The sequence below is a fragment of the Dendrobates tinctorius genome, unplaced genomic scaffold, assembly GCF_039654945.1.
Source record: "Dendrobates tinctorius isolate UK_male_01 unplaced genomic scaffold, ASM3965494v1 ptg000060l, whole genome shotgun sequence".
Taxonomy (NCBI): domain Eukaryota; kingdom Metazoa; phylum Chordata; class Amphibia; order Anura; family Dendrobatidae; genus Dendrobates; species Dendrobates tinctorius.
In genome coordinates, this window is record NW_027361728.1 from 91107169 (window position 1) to 91127280 (window position 20112).

The window sequence follows — 20112 nt, forward strand, 5'->3', positions numbered from 1 at the left end:
AATGCCAAGAAAGAGAGAATAACACACTGATACTCACAAAATGCTGGTATAGTAAAGCTGCCGGTAGTAGGGCAGGCTCTGTGAGTTAGCCCGTCAGCAAAGTGTCATCTCATCACCTAATTTGAAATGCATCAGGGCAAAAGGAAAAACTGCTCTGTGGACACAGTGTCGGACTAGCGTGCCAAGGGCCCACCAGTAACACTGACTTTGGGGGCCCACTTGCATGCAAATATTACACTACCCTCGTTCACAAATTTACCTATATCTCTATATAATAATAAACTGGGTAGTTTGATTAATGAATGATTAGATGTTGCCATTTTCTATAAAGAATCAATTGAATTATGCCAAGTACTTCTCATACAGTGGGGTTGGGGGCCCAGATCTGCACAGGGGCCCACTGGGGGATTGCCCTGTTTCCCTATGGGCCAGTCCAAGCCTGTGTGGACAGGTGAATAAAAATGTGAAATTCTTTATGGAAACCACAGACACCATGACCTGCGGGTTCAAGAGGAGAGGAATCATAAAGCATGATATCACTGCACAATATAAAAGCCTGCATCTCTGATGGTATGGGGTTGTATTAGTGACTATAGCATTGGCAGCTTACACATCTTGTTCGGCACTATCACTGCTGAGTATTATAGAGGGGATTTAGAACAACATATGCTCCCATCCAAACAGTGTCCATTTCAGGGAAGGCCTTGAATATTTCAGCAGGACAATGCTAAACCACATACTGCATCCATTACAACAGCCTGACCTTAGAGAAGAAGTATTCGGTGATGAACTGGTCACTTGTAATGCCAACCTTCCCCCATGAAAAAACATTTTGTGTATTATTAAACAAAAGATCCTACATTAGACAAGAATGCTACAAAATTCATCTACCAAAACATCAGCAATTGGTCTCCTCTAAAGATGAGCAGATCGTTTAAAATTCATATTTTCCGGCTTCTATCAATTTTCCCAAAAATTCATTTTGTGCTAATGTCAATACTGTAAAGTTTGTAATTGCTTGAAAAATACATGTGGGAGAAAGAAGATAGAGGGAGAACCACTACGGCCATAAGAGCTTACACGCTACAGCCAAGTGAGAGAGAAGACCCTTTTCTGACCATAAGAGCTTGCACTCTATAAGAGAAAGAGTGACTCTGGAGATGGAAAATGACTGTCGTATAAACTGTGCTCCACTGGGAACTTGTGCTCTTAGATGTCCAAGGCTGACCATCACTGTACAAGGTGTGATGATTATTATTATTATTATTATGCATTTATATAGCGCCATTTATTCCAAGGCACTTTACATGTGAAAAGGGGAAATATAGACAAGTATAATAAACATGTGTAAGACAAGGGACACACAAGTACATAAGGAGAGGGAACCCTGCCCGCGAGGGCTCACAGTCTACAGGCATGGGTGAGGATACAGTAGGAGAGGGTAGAGCAGGTCTTGCTGTGGTTCAGTAGACCGAGGATCATTGCAGGCTGTAGGCTTGTCGGAACAGGTGAGTCTTCAGGTTCTTCTTGAAGGTTTCCGTTGATGGTGAGAGTCTGATGTGTTGCGGCAGGGAGTTCCAGAGTATGGGGGAAGCACGGGAGAAGTCTTGTATGCGGTTGTGGGAAGAAGAGATAAGGGGGAGTAGAGAAGGAGATCTTGAGATGATAAAAGGTTGCGTGCGGGTAGGTACCTAGAGACCATGTCACAGATGTATGGAGGAGACAGGTTGTGGATGGCTTTGTATGTCATGGTTAGGGTTTTGAATTGTAGCCTCTGGGCAATAGGAAGCCAGTGAAGGGCCTGGCATAGGGGGGAGGCTGGGAAATAGCGGGGAGACAGGTGAACTAGTCAGGCAGCAGAGTGTAGGATGGACCTGAGCGGAGCCAGAATGCTAGCGGGGAGGCCAGAGAGTAGGAGGTTGCAGTAGTCGAGGTGGGAGATGATAAGAGCATGCACTAGTGTTTTTGTGGTTTCGTGGTTGAGGAATGAGCGGATACGGGAAATATTTTGAGTTTGAGGCGGCAGGAGGAGGCGAGGGCTTGGATATGTGGTTTGAAAGAGAGCGCAGAGTCGAGGATCACCCCAAGGCACCGAGCGTGCGGGACTGGGGAAAGAGAGCAGCCGTTGACATTGATGGATAGGTCTGGTGGAGGGGTAGAGTGAGATGGGGAAAGATGATGAATTCTGTTTTGTCCATGTTCAGTTTGAGAAAGCGAGCAGAGAAGAAGGCTGAGATAGCAGACAAACATTTTGGGATTTCAGTCAGTAAGGAGGCGAGGTCGGGTCCAGATAGGTAGATCTGCGTGTCATCGGCATAGAGGTGATACTGCAAACCGTGGGATTCTGTGAGCTGTCCCAAGCCGAAGGTATAGATGGAGAATAGTAGGTGTCCTAGGACAGAGCCTTGGGGAACACCGACAGACAGGGGGTGAGGTGAGGAGGTGGTGTGTGAGAGGGAGACACTAAATGTTCGGTCTGTTAGGTATGATGAGATCCAGGATAGGGTCAGGTCTGTGATGCCAAGGGATGAGAGAGTCTGTAGCAGGAGGGAATGGTCTACAGTGTCAAAGGCAGAGGACAGGTCCAGGAGAAGGAGGACAGAGTAGTTTCGCTTGCTCTTGGCGGTTAGTAAGTCATTAGTGACTTTAGTTAGGGCAGTTTCAGTTGAGTGATGCGGTCAGAAGCCAGATTGTAACCGGTCAAAGAGGGAACAGGAGGAGAGGTGGGAGGACAGTTCAAGATATACATGCTGTTCCAGTAGTTTTGAGGCGTAAGGGAGAAGAGATATTGGGCGATAGTTAGACACAGAGGATTGGTCAAGGGAGGGCTTTTTGAGGATGTGTGTGATTGAGGCATGTTTGAAGGATGAGGGAAAGACACCATTTGTAAGTGAAAGGTTGAAAAGGTGTGTTAGAGATGGGATGAGGACTGTGGCCAAGTTAGGGATGAGGTGAGACGGGAGTGGGTCGAGGGCACAAGTGGTGAGGTGTGATCTTGACAGAAGGGTGGAGAGCTGATCTTCTGTCATGGTGGAGAAGCTGGGTTTTGCAGAACAGGGCTGAGCGGCTAAGAGGGGCATTGGGGGCTGCGGGCCAAAGTTTTGTCTGATTGTGTCGATCTTCTGCTTAAAGAAGGAGGTAAAGTCTTCAGCAGAAATGAGAGGAGGGGGAGGAGGTGTTGTGGGACTGAGTAGAGAATTGAAAGTATTGAAGAGCTGTTTAGGGTTGCGAGACAGGGAGGATATGAGAGATGTGAAGTAAGTTTGTTTTGGGGCAGAGAGAGCGTGGACTTAAAGCTGACAAGGGACTGCTTGTATGCATTGACGTGCTCAGTAGAATGGGTTCTCTTCCATCTCCGCTCAGCAGCCCTGGAAACCAGTCTTAGTTCTTTGGTCAGGCTGGTCAGCCAGGGCTGCCTGTTCATTGTTCGAGTTTTGCTCTGCGTGAGGGGGGCAGCCGAATCGAGTGTTGCTGTTATTGTTGTGTTATAAAAAGTGGCAGCAGCATCTGTGTCATGAATAGTGTTGAGCTTTCCGATACCTCAAGTATCGGGTATCGGCCGATATTTGCCGTATCGGAATTCCGATACCGAGTACCGATACTTTTTTCGTATCGGATACCGGAATCGGAAGTCCAAAATGCAATGAGCCACTTTTGTGGCTCTGATTGGCTGCCGAAATGACGTCATCATGATGCGCTGTCTGTGCGCATCATGATGCGCCGTCAGTTCGGGCCTTCGGGGGGTCTGTGCCGACTGTCCGGGGGTCTGTACCGGCCTGCCGGGGGGCTGTGCCGACTGTCTGGGGGTCTGTACCGGCCTGCCGGGGGGCTGTGCCGTCCTGCCGGTGGTCTGTGCCGACTGTCCGGGGGTCTGTGCAGGCTCCGGGGGTCTGTGCCGACTGCCCGGGGGTCTGTGCGGCCTGCCGGGGGTCTGTACCGGCCTGCTGGGGGGCTGTGCCGGCCTGCCGGTGGTCTGTGCAGGCTCCGGGGGTCTGTGCAGGCATCGTCCGATGGGACTACAAGTCCCATCGGGCGATGCCTGCTACCATGACAGTGATTGACACATTAGTCAATGATGGGACAGTAGTAGTCCCATCATCCGGCTAATGTGTTGAATGTAAAAAAAAAAAAATTACATGCTACATACATGCTACATACATGCTACATACATACAACATGCATACTACATATATACTACATGTAACATACATACTACATATATACTACATGCAACATACATACTACATACATGCTACATACTACATGCATACTACATACATGCTACATACATGCTACATATTACATACATGCTACATACATACTACATGCTACATACATACTACATACATACTACATACATAATACATATATACTACATGCATGCAACATGCATACTACATATATACTATATATACTACATGCAACATACATACTACATATATACTACATGCTACATACATGCAACATACATACTACATACTTGCTACATACATACTACATACATGCTACATACATACTACATACATACAACATATATACTACATGCTACATACATGCAACATACACACTACATGCTACATACCTGCAACATACATACTACATACCTGCTACATACTACATGCATACTACATACATACTACATACATGCTACATACTACATGCATACTACATACATACTACATACATGCTACATACATACTACATACATACACTACATGCATGCAACATACATACTACATATATACCACATGCATGCAACATGCATACTACATATATACTGCATATATACTACATGCATGCAACATACATATATACTACATACAATACATACATATAGACATACAGTACATATAACATAGAGTACATACTCACCGTCACTTGTCACTTTGATCCCCGAAGCCATTGTCGCCTGAGGAATAAATATCAAAATAAAAAAACACCAATATACTTACCCCGATCTGCAGAAGTCCACGAGAGTCCCACGTCGATCTTGCGTGGAGAACAGCAGCATCAGCTGATGCTACCGTTCTCAACCAGCTCCAGGAATACAATGACGGAAGGTAGGTATCCTTCCGCACTGTATTCCTCTTAGCATGTATGTAGTATGTATGTAGTATGCATGTAGTATGTAGCATGTATGTAGTATGTATGTAGTATGTATGTAGCAAGTATGCAGTATGTATGTTGCATGTATGTAGCATGTAGTATATATGTAGTATGTATGTTACATGTAATATATATGTAGTATATATGTAGTATGCATGTTGCATGCATGTAGTATATATGTTGTATGTATGTTGCATGCATGTAGTATATATGTATTATGTATGTAGTATGTATGTTGCATGTATGTAGCATGTAGCATGTATGTTGCATGTAGTATATATGTAGTATGTATGTTACATGTAGTATATATGTAGTATGCATGTTGCATGTATGTAGCATGTATTTTTTTTTTTTTACATTCAACACATTAGCCGGATGATGGGACTACTACTGTCCCATCATTGGCTAATGTGTCAATCACTGTCATGGTAGCAGGCATCGCCCGATGGGACTTGTAGTCCCATCGGACGATGCCTGCACAGACCCCCGGAGCCTGCACAGACCACCGGCAGGCCGGCACAGCCCCCCAGCAGGCCGGTACAGACCCCCGGCAGGCTGCACAGACCCCCGGGCAGTCGGCACAGACCCCCGGAGCCTGCTCAGACCCCCGGGCAGTCGGCACAGACCCCTGGCAGGCCGGTACAGACCCTCGGCAGTCCGCACAGACCCCCGGGCAGTCCGCACAGACCCCCGGGCAGTCAGCACAGACCCCCGGCAGACATGCACAGCCCCCCAAAAGGCCCGTACAGACCCCAGAGAGGCTGTACAAGGCAAAAATAGGGTTTTTCTTATTCCGATACCAGAAGTCCCATAGACTTGAATGGGACTTCCGGTATCGGAATCGGCGATACCCGATATTTTTTTTAGATCGGCCGATCCATTCCGATCCGATACTTTTAAGTATCGGACGGTATCGCTGAACACTAGTCATGAAGGGAAGCTATGTCTGTAAGAGGGAGAAGGGACTCAGAGAGTGATTGTAAATTGAGGTGTTTGAGATTCCTGCGTGGGTGAGCGAGTTTATCGAGCGGGGGTTGCACAGTAGGAGAGGAGAGGGAAGAGAATGTCAGTAGGTTGTGGTCAGACAGGGGGAGGGGTGTGTTATTGAGATTAGTGAGAGAACAGAGACGAGTGAGGATAAGGTCCAGTGTGTGACCATCTTTGTGAGTGGCCGCAGAGGACCATTGAGTGAGGCCAAGGGAAGCCGTGAGCGATAGAAGTTTAGAGGCAGCCAGGGTGGAATTGTCAATGGGGATGTTGAAGTCGCCCATGATGATGGTGGGGATGTCAGCAGAAAGGAAATGGTGTAACCAGGTGGTGAAGTGGTCGAGAAAGGTGGAAATTGCTAGTTCTGGGGGGCGGTAGATCACAGCCAGTTGGAGGGTGGAGGGGGAATAGATGCGGACAGAGTGCACCTCGAACGAGGGAAGAGTAGCGGAGCGTGGCAGAGGAATTGGGGTAGAGGAGCAGGTATCAGACAGGAGCAAGCCAACTCCTCCACAACATTTGTTGCTGGGGCGAGGGGTGTGAGAGAGATGGAATCCGCCATAGGAAAGCGCAGCTGGAGAGGCTGTGTCAGAGGGAGTGAGCCAGGTTTCAGTGATGGCGAGGAAGGAGAGTTTCTTGGTGATAAATAGGTCATGGATAAATGATAGCTTGTTGCATACAGAGCGTTCGTTCCACAGGGCTCCAGGTAAGGGGGTTGAGGGAGTGGGGGCTGGATGAATGGGTATGAGGCTATCATGGTTGCAAGGACGTGTAGAGGATTGTGGCAGAGTGGTAGAAGTGAGTGTAGGGATGTGTTGAGGAGGATAATTCGACAAATGTCATACCTGCAGGGATTTATAGGGAAGCACTGGAAAATGATGTTAGCCATCTATCTGATGCTTCAGTGGTGTGGGAAATGATGGTGGATACGCTTATTTAATTTTTTGTCAAATGCAAATTAAATCTCAAAATGTTGAAACTGCAAATTTCAGAAAATTTTACTCAAACTCGATCCTTCACAGATTGATCCAGCATCTCTAGTCTCCTTACTTCCCAGACATTTACAGACTGTAAAAGGAAGAGTGACTGATACAGAGAAGTAGTCATGCCCCTGAGCTATAGTTTTTGAGATGTGTTGCTGTCATTAATTTAAATGACTTAATTTTTTTCAAATTATATTGAAAATATCTGACTTTTAGTGTCTGATCTGTGTTCTATATTCTCAATAATTTGTTGTGAATAAAATATGGCTATTAGACAATGGTGTCCCACCAAAGGTGGCAGACCACATTATGGGGTCGTGAGTTGAGGACGGTTTGGTGTCAGTACTGGCACCAGCACCCCTACGCTCGCCATCTTGCTTTCAACTGTATCGGCATCCTGGTCCTGGATGCCCATACAGTTGAAAACAATTGTGGGATAGGAAGCTGAGGGGAGAACAATAGAATCATCATACCGTGTGTGTAGGGTACTGTGGAAGAATTCACTTTGAGGGTATCATACTCTGATTGGGGGGAACAATATTGTTGGCGTCATACTTTATGGGGGCAATGAAAGGGCAATTTAGGAGCTTCAATAGGTGGAAAATTACTCTGTAAAGACTGCAAAGTTTTGAGTTATGATTTTCTTCGACCCTGTCGAGCATAATTGTTTTTGTGGAGTGGATTAGATCTTCTGCTATGGGGTCCCATGATTTTTATTTATGCACCTGCTAATAGAGATTTCCAAATCATTGCATTCTTGTTTATTTACATTTTATGTAGCGCACACTTTTTTGCATTTAGAGCTACATATTTCAACTACATATTAATAATTAAATCCAGCAATATGACTTTATTTAAGTAAAGAGTTAAGATGACCTATAAAGTTCAGGTTTCCTTTTCACAGAAAATGGGAAATGAGTGATTTGTTCTAGGCTGACATCAGGCGCTGAAGGGTTCAATCCAATTGTATCATACAGCAGAAATGACCTGGACCCATGCTGTTGTTTGTTTTACATTTTACACCTCCATTATTTTTTTCAGACACAATAGTACCGTGAAACATAAACCAGTTAATACTCTTGGACTCAAATGAAGAAATACAAGGTAATGGGTAAAGTAACATTAATATTCTCACTATGGTGCTTGCAGCCCACAGAGTATATTCTAATCTGGTCATTGCTCTTTATTGTGGATAATAAAATATATGATTGAATTGGAAGTGGTTATTATCCGAGAATGGTGAAAAGGTTAACTTATAGTGACAAAGCTGCAATTATCCCTTTGACACTGCAGTTATCGAAAGGGATGTGTCAGCCTGGTGATATAGCTTTACCATGGAATATATAAAAAATGTTTTATTGCGAACCCAGAGGACCTGAGCATACGGTTGAAACCAGAAGTTTACATACACTATATAAAAAGACACATGTGCATGTTTTTCTCAATATCTGACATGAAATCAGAATAAACATTTCCTGTTTTAGGTCAATTAGTATTAACATAATTATTAATATTTGCCAAATGCCAAAATCAGGAGAGAGAGAGAGAGAGAATTTTTTAATGGATTTTTATTACTTACTGCAAAGTCAAACGTTTACATACAGTGGGGAAAAAGTAATTAGTCAGCCACCAATTGTGCAAGTTCTCCCACGTAAAAAGATGAGAGACCACAACTAGAGTTGAGCGACTTTTGTTTTTTTAGGGTCGCGTTTCGTTTCGTGAAACCCGACTTTTCCAAAAGTCGGGTCGAGCAAGATCGTCCAATTATAGGGAAAAGTCGGGGTCGTCCCGAAACACGAAACCCAATGTAAGTCAATGGGGAATAAAAGTCGGCAGTGAGAGGAGGACAGGAAACACACCAACAGTGCCCATTTGAATGCCAAAAGCATCAATTCTTCTTACTTAAGCTTGTCAACCTTAATTAACTTCATAATACAAGTTACGCACTGAAAAATGGGGGTTATTTGGCTACAGACTGTGGGGGGGAGGGCTGGCTCCAGGTTTTCATGTGCCCTGGGCGAAAGAGCGCCCCTTTAACACATACCACAACTCATCATGCTCCGATACGGCAGAGAAATAGCGGTATAGTACAATGAAAAATACCTCACTTTTTACATCTCATGACGAGGCCCATCTATTTCTCCATACAGAATCATTGGTCCCATATAATGTTTGAAACAGTATATGATGAGCTCCACATAATGCTACAGTAAATGTTGGTCCCCATGGATGAAGCTCTACTGTCTTATGGGCCCAAATAATGCTCCAAACATAATGGGCCCCATTTCTAATGCTCTAGTGTATAATGGGCCCTGTAAATGCTGCTCCAGTGTCTGATGTCCACCTTTGGAATGTTCCAGTGCATGGTGGGCCCCATCTATCATTCTCAGACGGTGTTAGGCCCAGAATGGATTGCACGTGATTGCACAAAGGTTAGAAAGGGTACTGTATCCCCAGATAACATGTATGGATAGCGTACACATTCAAAATATATGTCTCAGGAGGCAGGCTCAGACGGTGTTAGGCCCAGTATGGATTGCACGTGATTGCACAAAGGTTAGAAAGGGTACCGTATCCCCGGATAACATGTATGGATAGCGTACACATTCAAAATATATGTCTCAGGAGGCAGGCTCAGACGGTGTTAGGCCCAGTATGGATTGCACATGATTGCACAAAGGTTAGAAAGGGTACCGTATCCCCGGATAACATGTATGGATAGCGTACACATTCAAAATATATGTCTCAGGAGGCAGGCTCAGACGGTGTTAGGCCCAGTATGGATTGCACGTGATTGCACAAAGGTTAGAAAGGGTACCGTATCCCCAGATAACATGTATGGATAGCGTACACATTCAAAATATATGTCTCAGGAGGCAGGCTCAGACGGTGTTAGGCCCAGTATGGATTGCACGTGATTGCACAAAGGTTAGAAAGGGTACCGTTTCCCCGGATAACATGTATGGATAGCGTACACATTCAAAATATATGTCTCAGGAGGCAGGCTCAGACGGTGTCAGGCCCAGTATGGATTGCACGTGATTGCACAAAGGTTAGAAAGGGTACCGTATCCCCAGATAACATGTATGGATAGCGTACACATTCAAAATATATGTCTCAGGAGGCAGGCTCAGACGGTGTTAGGCCCAGTATGGATTGCACGTGATTGCACAAAGGTTAGAAAGGGTACCGTATCCCCGGATAACATGTATGGATAGCGTACACATTCAAAATATATGTCTCAGGAGGCAGGCTCAGACGGTGTTAGGCCCAGTATGGATTGCACGTGATTGCACAAAGGTTAGAAAGGGTACCGTATCCCCGGATAACATGTATGGATAGCGTACACATTCAAAATATATGTCTCAGGAGGCAGGCTCAGACGGTGTTAGGCCCAGTATGGATTGCACGTGATTGCACAAAGGTTAGAAAGGGTACCGTATCCCCAGATAACATGTATGGATAGTGTACACATTCAAAATATATGTCTCAGGAGGCAGGCTCAGACGGTGTTAGGCCCAGTATGGATTGCACGTGATTGCACAAAGGTTAGAAAGGGTACCGTTTCCCCGGATAACATGTATGGATAGCGTACACATTCAAAATATATGTCTCAGGAGGCAGGCTCAGATGGTGTCAGGCCCAGTATGGATTGCACGTGATTGCACAAAGGTTAGAAAGGGTACCGTATCCCCAGATAACATGTATGGATAGCGTACACATTCAAAATATATGTCTCAGGAGGCAGGCTCAGACGGTGTTAGGCCCAGTATGGATTGCACGTGATTGCACAAAGGTTAGAAAGGGTACCATATCCCCGGATAACATGTATGGATAGCGTACACATTCAAAATATATGTCTCAGGAGGCAGGCTCAGATGGTGTTAGGCCCAGTATGGATTGCATGTGATTGCACAAAGGTTAGAAAGGGTACCGTTTCCCCGGATAACATGTATGGATAGCGTACACATTCAAAATATATGTCTCAGGAGGCAGGCTCAGACGGTGTTAGGCCCAGTATGGATTGCACGTGATTGCACAAAGGTTAGAAAGGGTACCGTATCCCCAGATAACATGTATGGATAGCGTACACATTCAAAATATATGTCTCAGGAGGCAGGCTCAGACTGTGTTAGGCCCAGTATGGATTGCACGTGATTGCACAAAGGTTAGAAAGGGTACCGTATCCCCAGATAACATGTATGGATAGCGTACAAATTCAAAATATATGTCTCAGGAGGCAGGCTCAGACGGTGTTAGGCCCAGTATGGATTGCACGTGATTGCACAAAGGTTAGAAAGGGTACCGTATCCCCGGATAACATGTATGGATAGCGTACACATTCAAAATATATGTCTCAGGAGGCAGGCTCAGATAGTCTTAGGCCCAGTATGGATTGCACGTGATTGCACAAAGGTTAGAAAGGGTACCGTATCCCCGGATAACATGTATGGATAGCGTACACATTCAAAATATATGTCTCAGGAGGCAGGCTCAGACGGTGTTAGGCCCAGTATGGATTGCACGTGATTGCACAAAGGTTAGAAAGGGTACCGTATCCCCAGATAACATGTATGGATAGCGTACACATTCAAAATATATGTCTCAGGAGGCAGGCTCAGACGGTGTTAGGCCCAGTATGGATTGCACGTGATTGCACAAAGGTTAGAAAGGGTACCGTATCCCCGGATAACATGTATGGATAGCGTACACATTCAAAATATATGTCTCAGGAGGCAGGCTCAGACGGTGTCAGGCACAGTATGGATTTGACGGCCCAGATTACACAGTGGAGGAGCAGGGAGAGGTAAAGATTGCAAATGCTGGGGCCCTGCCCAAGCAAGGGGGGCCCACTCGTGGGCGTCGTTACTGGCACTGGGCCCCTCATAGTACAGCGGTGTGTCTGACGGCGGGTGTGCACCACCACCGTCAGAGACACTTGATTGCACTATGAGGGACCCTGTGCCAGTGCCCGCGCCCAAGAGTCGGCCTACCCACCTGTCCAGGGCAACGGCACTCGTACGGTGTCGTGCGCTAGGTGGTGACCCCGGCCATGGGGGGGAGGCAGCACAGTTAGGGAGTTTTAGAAAGTGGCATATGTTGATGTTGGACATTCAGCTGATGCAAAAGGTGAAATAGGTGAAGTCCCAGGAAGAGGTGGACCAAAGCAAGCCATTTTTCTGTCACCCTATGTGTCATCAGGGGAAGGTGGGACAAAATCCTTGGAAACCCATGCGTGGTTCATTTTAATGAAGGTTAGATCATCCACATTTTGGGTTGACAGACGGGTCCTTTTTTCTGTCAGGATTGATCCAGCTGCACTGAAGACTCTTTCCGATAGCACACTTGCAGCTGGGCAAGCGAGCTCCTGTAAGGCATATTGGGCCAATTCAGGCCAGGTGTCCAGTTTAGCGGCCCAATAGTCAAAGGGGAATGACCTGTGTGGGAGAACATCGATATGGGAGGAAAAGTAGTTTGTAACCATAGTTGACAACTGCTGTCTCCTGTCACTTTCCATCGATGCAGTATTACCAGTTGTGTGAGCGGTATTTGAAAAATCAGTCCACAACATTGTCATGAAACCCCTATCTCCAACGCCACTTCTGCTGTGTGCACCACGAACACCTCTGCCAAGCTGCCCCCGGCCCGTACGGCTCGTGTGAGAACCATCACCGCTGCTGTGTGCTGGGAATGCCTCAAGCAACCGATTTACCAGAGTTGCTTGTTTATTAGCCAATATTAGGTCAAGGTTCTCCTGTGGCATGATGTTTTGTAATTTGCCTTTATAGCGTGGATCCAGGATGCTGGCCAACCAGTAGTCGTCATCGATCATCATTTTGGCAATGCGGGGGTCCCTTTTTAGGATCCGCAAGGCATAATCTGACATGTGGGCCAATGTTCCCGGTGTCAATGATGCACTGCGAGTGCTGGGTGGAGGAGCATTTTCTGGCAAATCCACATCCCTCCACTCACGCACAAACCCTGTACCTGACCTTGCCACGCCAACATTTTCACTTGCCCCACGAGATGCATCCTCCTCCCCTAAGTAATCATCCCCATCATCATCCTCCTCTTCTTCCTCCACCTCGTCCAGGAGAGGTCCCTGAGCAGACAATGGCTGAATGTCATCAAGGATTCCCTCCTCCTCTTCCTCCTCATCAACATTGGCTGCAGACGCCTGCTCCTTAAGGTGCGTCAAAGTTTGCATGAGCAGACGCATAAGTGGGATGCTCATGCTTAGGATGGCGTCGTCTGCGCTTACCAGCCGTGTGCATTCCTCAAAACACTGAAGGACTTTACAGAGGTCTTTCAGCTTCGACCACTGCACACCTGTCAACTCCATGTCTGCTCTCAAAGTGCCTGGCCGTGTATCCTCCCACAAATGCATTATGGCCTGCCTCTGCTCGCACAGCCGCTCCACCATGTGCAGGGTGGAGTTCCACCTTGTTGCAATGTCGATAATGAGGCGGTGGTTGGGAAGGTGGAGCAATCGCTGCAGCTTCTGCATACGAACGGAGTGTACAGGCGACCGGCGGATGTGCGCGCACAGTCTTCGCACCTTCTGGAGCAGGGCTGTTAACTCCAGATAATTTTTGAGGAAGCACTGCACCACCAGGTTCAAAGTGTGAGCCAAGCAAGGTATGTGGCTGAGTTTTGAAAGGGCTATGGCAGCTACAAAATTACGGCCGTTATCACTAACTACCTTGCCTGCCTCAAGATGTACACTGCCCAGCCATGACTCAGTTTGTCGCTTCAAGTACTCGGCCAGCACCTCGGCGGTGTGTCTGTCGCCCAAACACATCATCTGCAACACAGCCTGCTGACGCTTTCCACTAGCTGCTCGATAGGGGGACACATCGTGTGCAACAGTGGCAGCTGCAGATGGAGCGCTCGTACGACTGCGCTCTGTGGACGAGCTTTCGCTTCTGGAGGAGGAGGAGGAGGAGGAGGAGGGTCGAACGCCTACATCCAACTGTTTCCTATACCGTGGGCTAGGCAGCACAGTCCCACCACCGCTGTCCCCTGTGGACCCTGCATCCACCACATTAACCCAGTGCGCAGTGATGGACACGTAACGGCCCTGGCCATGCCGACTGGACCATGCATCAGTTGTGAGGTGCACCTTTCCGCTCACTGACTGCTTGAGTGCATGGACAATGCGGTCTTTCTCATGATGGTGGAGGGCTGGGATGGCTTTGCGAGAGAAGAAGTGGCGACTGGGTAGGTCATAGCGTGGTACTGCATAGGCCATGAGTTCGCGGAAAGCTGTGCTTTCCACCAACCGAAAGGGCATCATCTCAAACGAGATTAGTTTGGCAATGTGGGCGTTCAAACCCAGTGTACGCGGATGAGAGACTGAGTACTTTCTTGACCTACTCATAGTGTCTGGGAGGGTGAGCTGGACTTGAGAGCTGCATATGGTGGAAGTAGCGGTGGACAGGGCGGACTGAGAGAGGGTTGATGATGGTGATGGAGTTGGTGTTCTTTCTGATGGCCTAGAATCAGTCTTTCGTTGATATAACAGTGGGATTCCCTGACTGCTGTGGCCTTGCAACGACACCTCAACATTTGCTGCTGTGCTAACCGGTGGGCTTACAGTGGGGGAAACAATGTAGCGTTGCTGACTACCTTCGTTGTGATCAGTTGCACATGTGGCACTTGAGGTTTGGTGTTGTGTCCACGCTTGCAAGTGCATGCTGGTTAAATGTCTAAGCATGCAACTGGTATTCAAATTTTTCAGATTTTTCCCTCGGCTAAAGGTCTTTGCGCACTTCTTACAGATAACCTTGGCCTGATCATGAGGATTTTGGTCAAAAAAGTGCCACACTGCACTCTTCCTACTTTGGCAGACATTTTGCGGCCTAGCACGCTGTGATCTTTTGACCCTCTGGACAAGCTGTCCAGCAACTCTTTTGATGTTTGGAACCTGTCTTTGGAGTGCTCAGGGCCTGCCAGATAACAGCTGTTGCGATGTCGATGTCTGCTGTGGATGCTCCTCATCTGAGCTATTGGAAGCAGCACCCTCTTCCCCCAATGGATGCCAATCTGGGTCAACAACTGGGTCATCCATCACCTCCTCTTCTATGTCATGTGCACCTTCCTCTGTGTCACCGTGTATGGTGGTATAGTGTGCGGGAAGGGGCACCTGAGTCTCATCAGGGTCAGAATCTGGCTCTGTACACTGCGAGGACAATGTAGTGCTCTGAGTGAATGTACCAGCAGAATCATCCATCAGCGGCTGTGCATCAGTGCACTCCATGTCAGATTCATCTTGGCCTGGGTAATTCACCATTTCACTTGATAATCCAGGCATGGTATGTGAAAACAGCTCCATGGAGTAATCAGTAGTATGGCCTGCGTCATCCTTCAATCTTGGTTGGGGTGAAGGACACAAGGAAAGGTGTGGTTCATGAACATGAGCCTCCAATGACGACTCAGTGCTTTTACTTTTTACAACTGAAGAAGAGGAGGCGATAGAGCTGGAGGCTGAGTCAGCAATGTAAGACAAAACTTTTTCCTGATGCTCTGGCTTTAAAAGCGGTTTGCCAACTCCTAGAAAACTAAGCGTTCGAGGCCTTATGTAGCCAGACGATGACGCAGGCTCAACACCTCCTGCATTCGGTCCTATTTTGCTCTTGCCACTACCATCAGATCCACCACCAACACCATCATTACCAGCTGCCAACCCCCGCCCAATTCCACGGCCTCTTCCACCAGCCTTCCTCATTTTTGGTAGAAATGTAGACAAAATCCAACAAACTATATAGTAATGTAAAACAAGGTACAAGGTGTCTATAGGACAGGGGAGATTTTGAATTTCTGCAGACACTTGTGGACAGTTTTGGATTGTGTGAGGCCCACTGATATCTGAGCGCTATGTCACAGGCTCGATGGCACAGCTGTGACAAAAGTGACGAGAGGATAAGGGAGATTTTGAATTTCTGCAGACACTTGTGGACAGTTTTGTATTGTGTGAGGCCCACTGATATCTGAGCGCTATGTCACAGGCTCGATGGCACAGCTGTGACAAAAGTGACGAGAGGATAAGGGAGATTTTGAATTTCTGCAGACACTTGTGGACAGTTTTGGATTGTGTGAGGCCCACTGATATCTGAGCGCTATGTCACAGGCTCGATGGCACAGCTGTGACAAAAGTGACGAGAGGATAAGGGAGATTTTGAATTTCTGCAGACACTTGTGGACAGTTTTGGATTGTGTGAGGCCCACTGATATCTGAGCGCTATGTCACAGGCTCGATGGCACAGCTGTGACAAAAGTGACGAGAGGATAAGGGAGATTTTGAATTTCTGCAGACACTTTTGGACAGTTTTGGATTGTGTGAGGCCCACTGATATCGGAGCGCTATGTCACAGGCTCGATGGCACAGCTGTGACAAAAGTGACGAGAGGATAAGGGAGATTTTGAATTTCTGCAGACACTTGTGGACAGTTTTGGATTGTGTGAGGCCCACTGATATCTGAGCGCTATGTCACAGGCTCGATGGCACAGCTGTGACAAAAGGGACTAGAGGATAAGGGAGATTGGATTGCTTTTAAAAAAGCAGTTTGTGGAGCAGTTGGTAAACAGCAATGCCAGCCTGTCAGGAAGCCTTAAAAGGCAGCCCAACAACCAACACCACTGATACACCACAATATAGCCTCCCCTTGCACTGCACACACAGTGACTGGTGTGTTGTGCAGGCCAAATTGCTAGCAGCAGAAGCAGTTTTTTTTTCTTCTCAGGACAAAAAAAAAAAATTGGGATTGCTTTTAAAAAAGCAGTTTGCGGAGCAGTGGGTAAACAGCAATGCAGGAATGTCAGGAAGCCTTAGAAGGCAGCCCAACAACCAACACCACTGATACACCACTATATAGCCTCCCCTTGCACTGCACACACAGTGACTGGTGTGTTGTGCAGGCCAAATCGCTAGCAGCAGAAGCAGTTTTTTTGTCTTCTTCCCTGCCTAACGCTCTCCCTACAGAATCAGCAGCAACCTCTCCCTATACTGAGATCGGCAGAAGTAAGATGGCGGTCGGCGTGCACGCCCTTTTATACCCCCTGTGACGCCCACCAAAGCAAGCCAATCACTTGCATGCCCTTCTGAAAGATGGTGGTGACCCCTGCCTATGTCATCACGTTGCCCACAGTGTCCGTGGATCCTGATTGGCTGAAAAAGAGCGCAAAACAAACTTTTGAAACGCGACTTTGGCGCGTAAGTCGCCGACCTCGTGGCCTACCTCATCCTAGGGTCGGGTTTCGTTTCATGAAACCCGACTTTGCAAAAAGTCGGCGACTTTTGAAATTTTTCGACCCGTTTCGCTCAACTCTAACCACAACTATGAGAGTCAAAATGAGAAAACAAATCCAGAAAATCACCTTGTCTGATTTGGCAAGATTTATTTTGCAAATTACACCAACTACTCATGCCTATACTCATCTCTCCATATTCAGCAGTAGGTCCCCACTGCTGGCCACAACTCTAAGCAAGTGGTGTATCAGATTGCAAGACATCCAGATTCACCCCTCCTCACTCCTGCAATTCACCCTATGGATGATTTTGGACTCTGCTCACTTTCCTTCTGCTGCCAGCTGTGTCAGCTTGCCCAACAATTGGTTCTGCTCAGAAACATTGGTCTAGCAGCCTATTTTCACAAGGACTCTGGCCTCACCCTCTCACCTGCTATATATGATGCATGATTTTTCTGGCTTTTGTTCCTGATTACTATTATTAACTCTGACCATGTTATTTATCTTGAATTTTTTACTATTTTGGCTTTGATCCTGCTTCTTGAATTTCTTGTTTGGCACCTGATGTCTGGGCTCTGGCCTACACACTTTCTCAATTTACAGCTTCATTCATCTAGATCTCCTTCTATTGATGATCCTGACTGTGTTTTGGTTACTCCTGCACACGTGCTACTATTTTAATATTATTTTGGAGACCCCATCCTCACATTTTGACCATGAAAATCCATCTATTCTGGTTGATGTTGGACAGCCATGAAATATACGGTCATGCTGAGTCCATTAAAATGAGAGTTCCTCTTTGCAACATATCTCCACTCTGACTAATGGAGGGGTCCTATGCAAATTACAAATATCTGCTTTAATATGGCCATTGGATTAAGTTTGCTTCTTGAAATGCTTATGCATCATTTTCAGATCCATGTTTTCCTTTCTTCACCTCGGTCCACTAAACACTGTTATGCTCCACATCAGGTTTTGAAGATGACCCGGTGTGATCCCATATGAACATTTGCCTGGGACTATATAAGGCTCATCAAGACACACATCTGTGTCTTGGTATTAAGACTTTTAGCTTGCCTGTTCACGGTTCCCTGTCTGCAGTCTTCAGGATATCTCCTGGCTCCCTGTTGCTTCTAGTCTCTTAGCTATCCATCTGTAAGAAAGTGGGCAAGAGAGAAAAAGAGTAGAGTTGAAGTTCTATCCTAGCTGAGTAATTGCAAGTGAACATCGCCATCTGCTGGTCAAAGGCAAAAGTGAAAGCAAAGGTAGAAATGCAGTAGTAGGAACCTAATAGTGGAAACCTATGTCCTCAGAGGAGAAGATTAAAGACAACACCAGGTCATGTAACACCTCTGTCCCAGTTGCTATTTATAAAAGGTCTGGCCGGGCCGAGAAGAGGAAATTTGTGCCAGACCCTGTACCAGAACAGGTCATGTGGCAGCTATTTGGGCTTACAGCCACCATCGTCACAGAATGGTATGAGAGAGATCAGATGCCAGAGAAGGCCTCTGCTTTGAAAGCGATTCATGCTCTATGCCAGTAGATGATCCGTACCCAGCAACAGTAAAAGATTTGTAAGCAGCGCCAGCAGAAGATCCGCAAACAACGCCAGTAGACGATTTGTACTCACACCAGTAGAAGTCCATAAGCTGCACCATTAAAAGACAGTTACCAGATCTGAACCAGGCTGGGGAAATGATCTGGCTGTATCACAGGACTGTTCCTGTGGGCCGTAACTTCCAGTGCATATGTACAGTACAGGCTGAGGGCTGGGGCCATGCTTCAGGGACCAGAGACAGACAGTGTGTCGAGCACAATGAAACCCAATGACTCACATATCTAAGACTTGCAGCATAGCGGGAAATACTAATGACCCCCACTAGGGCCAGTATAGTGATCAGAGGTGTTTATAGAGACTACAACAGGGATTTGCCTCGTACTGAGAATGACGCCTGTGAAGTTGACACATAAATGCATTAACCGTATTTTAACTGCTAGATACAAGAACGATGTATCTAATAGAACTTTGCTTAGATATTGTATTTAGTCGTATTGCATTGTCATAATATATTGCATTAACCCTGTTACTGTTACCGGCAATATAGTGTTTACTGGTATATATAGTTATAAATGGATTATCCTTTTTTGTTAGTCAAATAGTGTTGATTAAGTATCAATGCCTCCTCATTGTCTGTGCTATTGCATCCAAGTAACCTGCTTACACTTCTGCCTGAGGTTATTAGTGCCTCAGCTACCTGTTTGCCTGTGGCCTCCAGTACCTCAGTTATCTGTCTACCTGTGGCTTCCAGTACCTCAGTTATCGGTCTGCCTGTGGCTTCCAGTATCTCAGTTATCTGTCTGCCTGTGGCTTCCAGTACCTCAGTTATCTGTCTGCCTGTGGCTTCCAGTACCTCAGTTAGTCATACCTCAATTAACTGCCTGTGGCTTCCAGTACCTCAGTTACCTGTCTGCCTATGGTTTCCAGTACCTCCGTTAACTGTTTGCCCACAGCTTCCAGTCTTTCTGTTACCTGTCTGCTACTTCTAGTAGCTCTGCTATTTCCTGTGTGCCACACCTGAAGGCTGCACCAATGCCTGTGGCCGGTGTGCCCACCTCGACCTTGGGCTTTGAATATCCACCTTACCAATTGAGCCTTACAGAAACAATACTTTTAATAAGAGAAGGTGGGCAGCGTGAGGAGGTGGTGTGGTAGATCTAAATTGCGAATTTATGTGTACTGATTTCAGTCATTGCAGAGCACTACAGAAAATAAAAATTAAGATTTCAT

At 46.5% G+C, this 20112-nt stretch overlaps 1 protein-coding gene across 1 annotated transcript in view; it reads right to left on the reverse strand.

Annotated features, from left to right (window-relative positions):
* The window catches only part of LOC141092829 (phospholipid scramblase family member 5-like), a 138545-nt gene that overhangs the window by 31869 nt on the left and 86564 nt on the right, over window positions 1–20112 (reverse strand). The window lies entirely within an intron of this gene.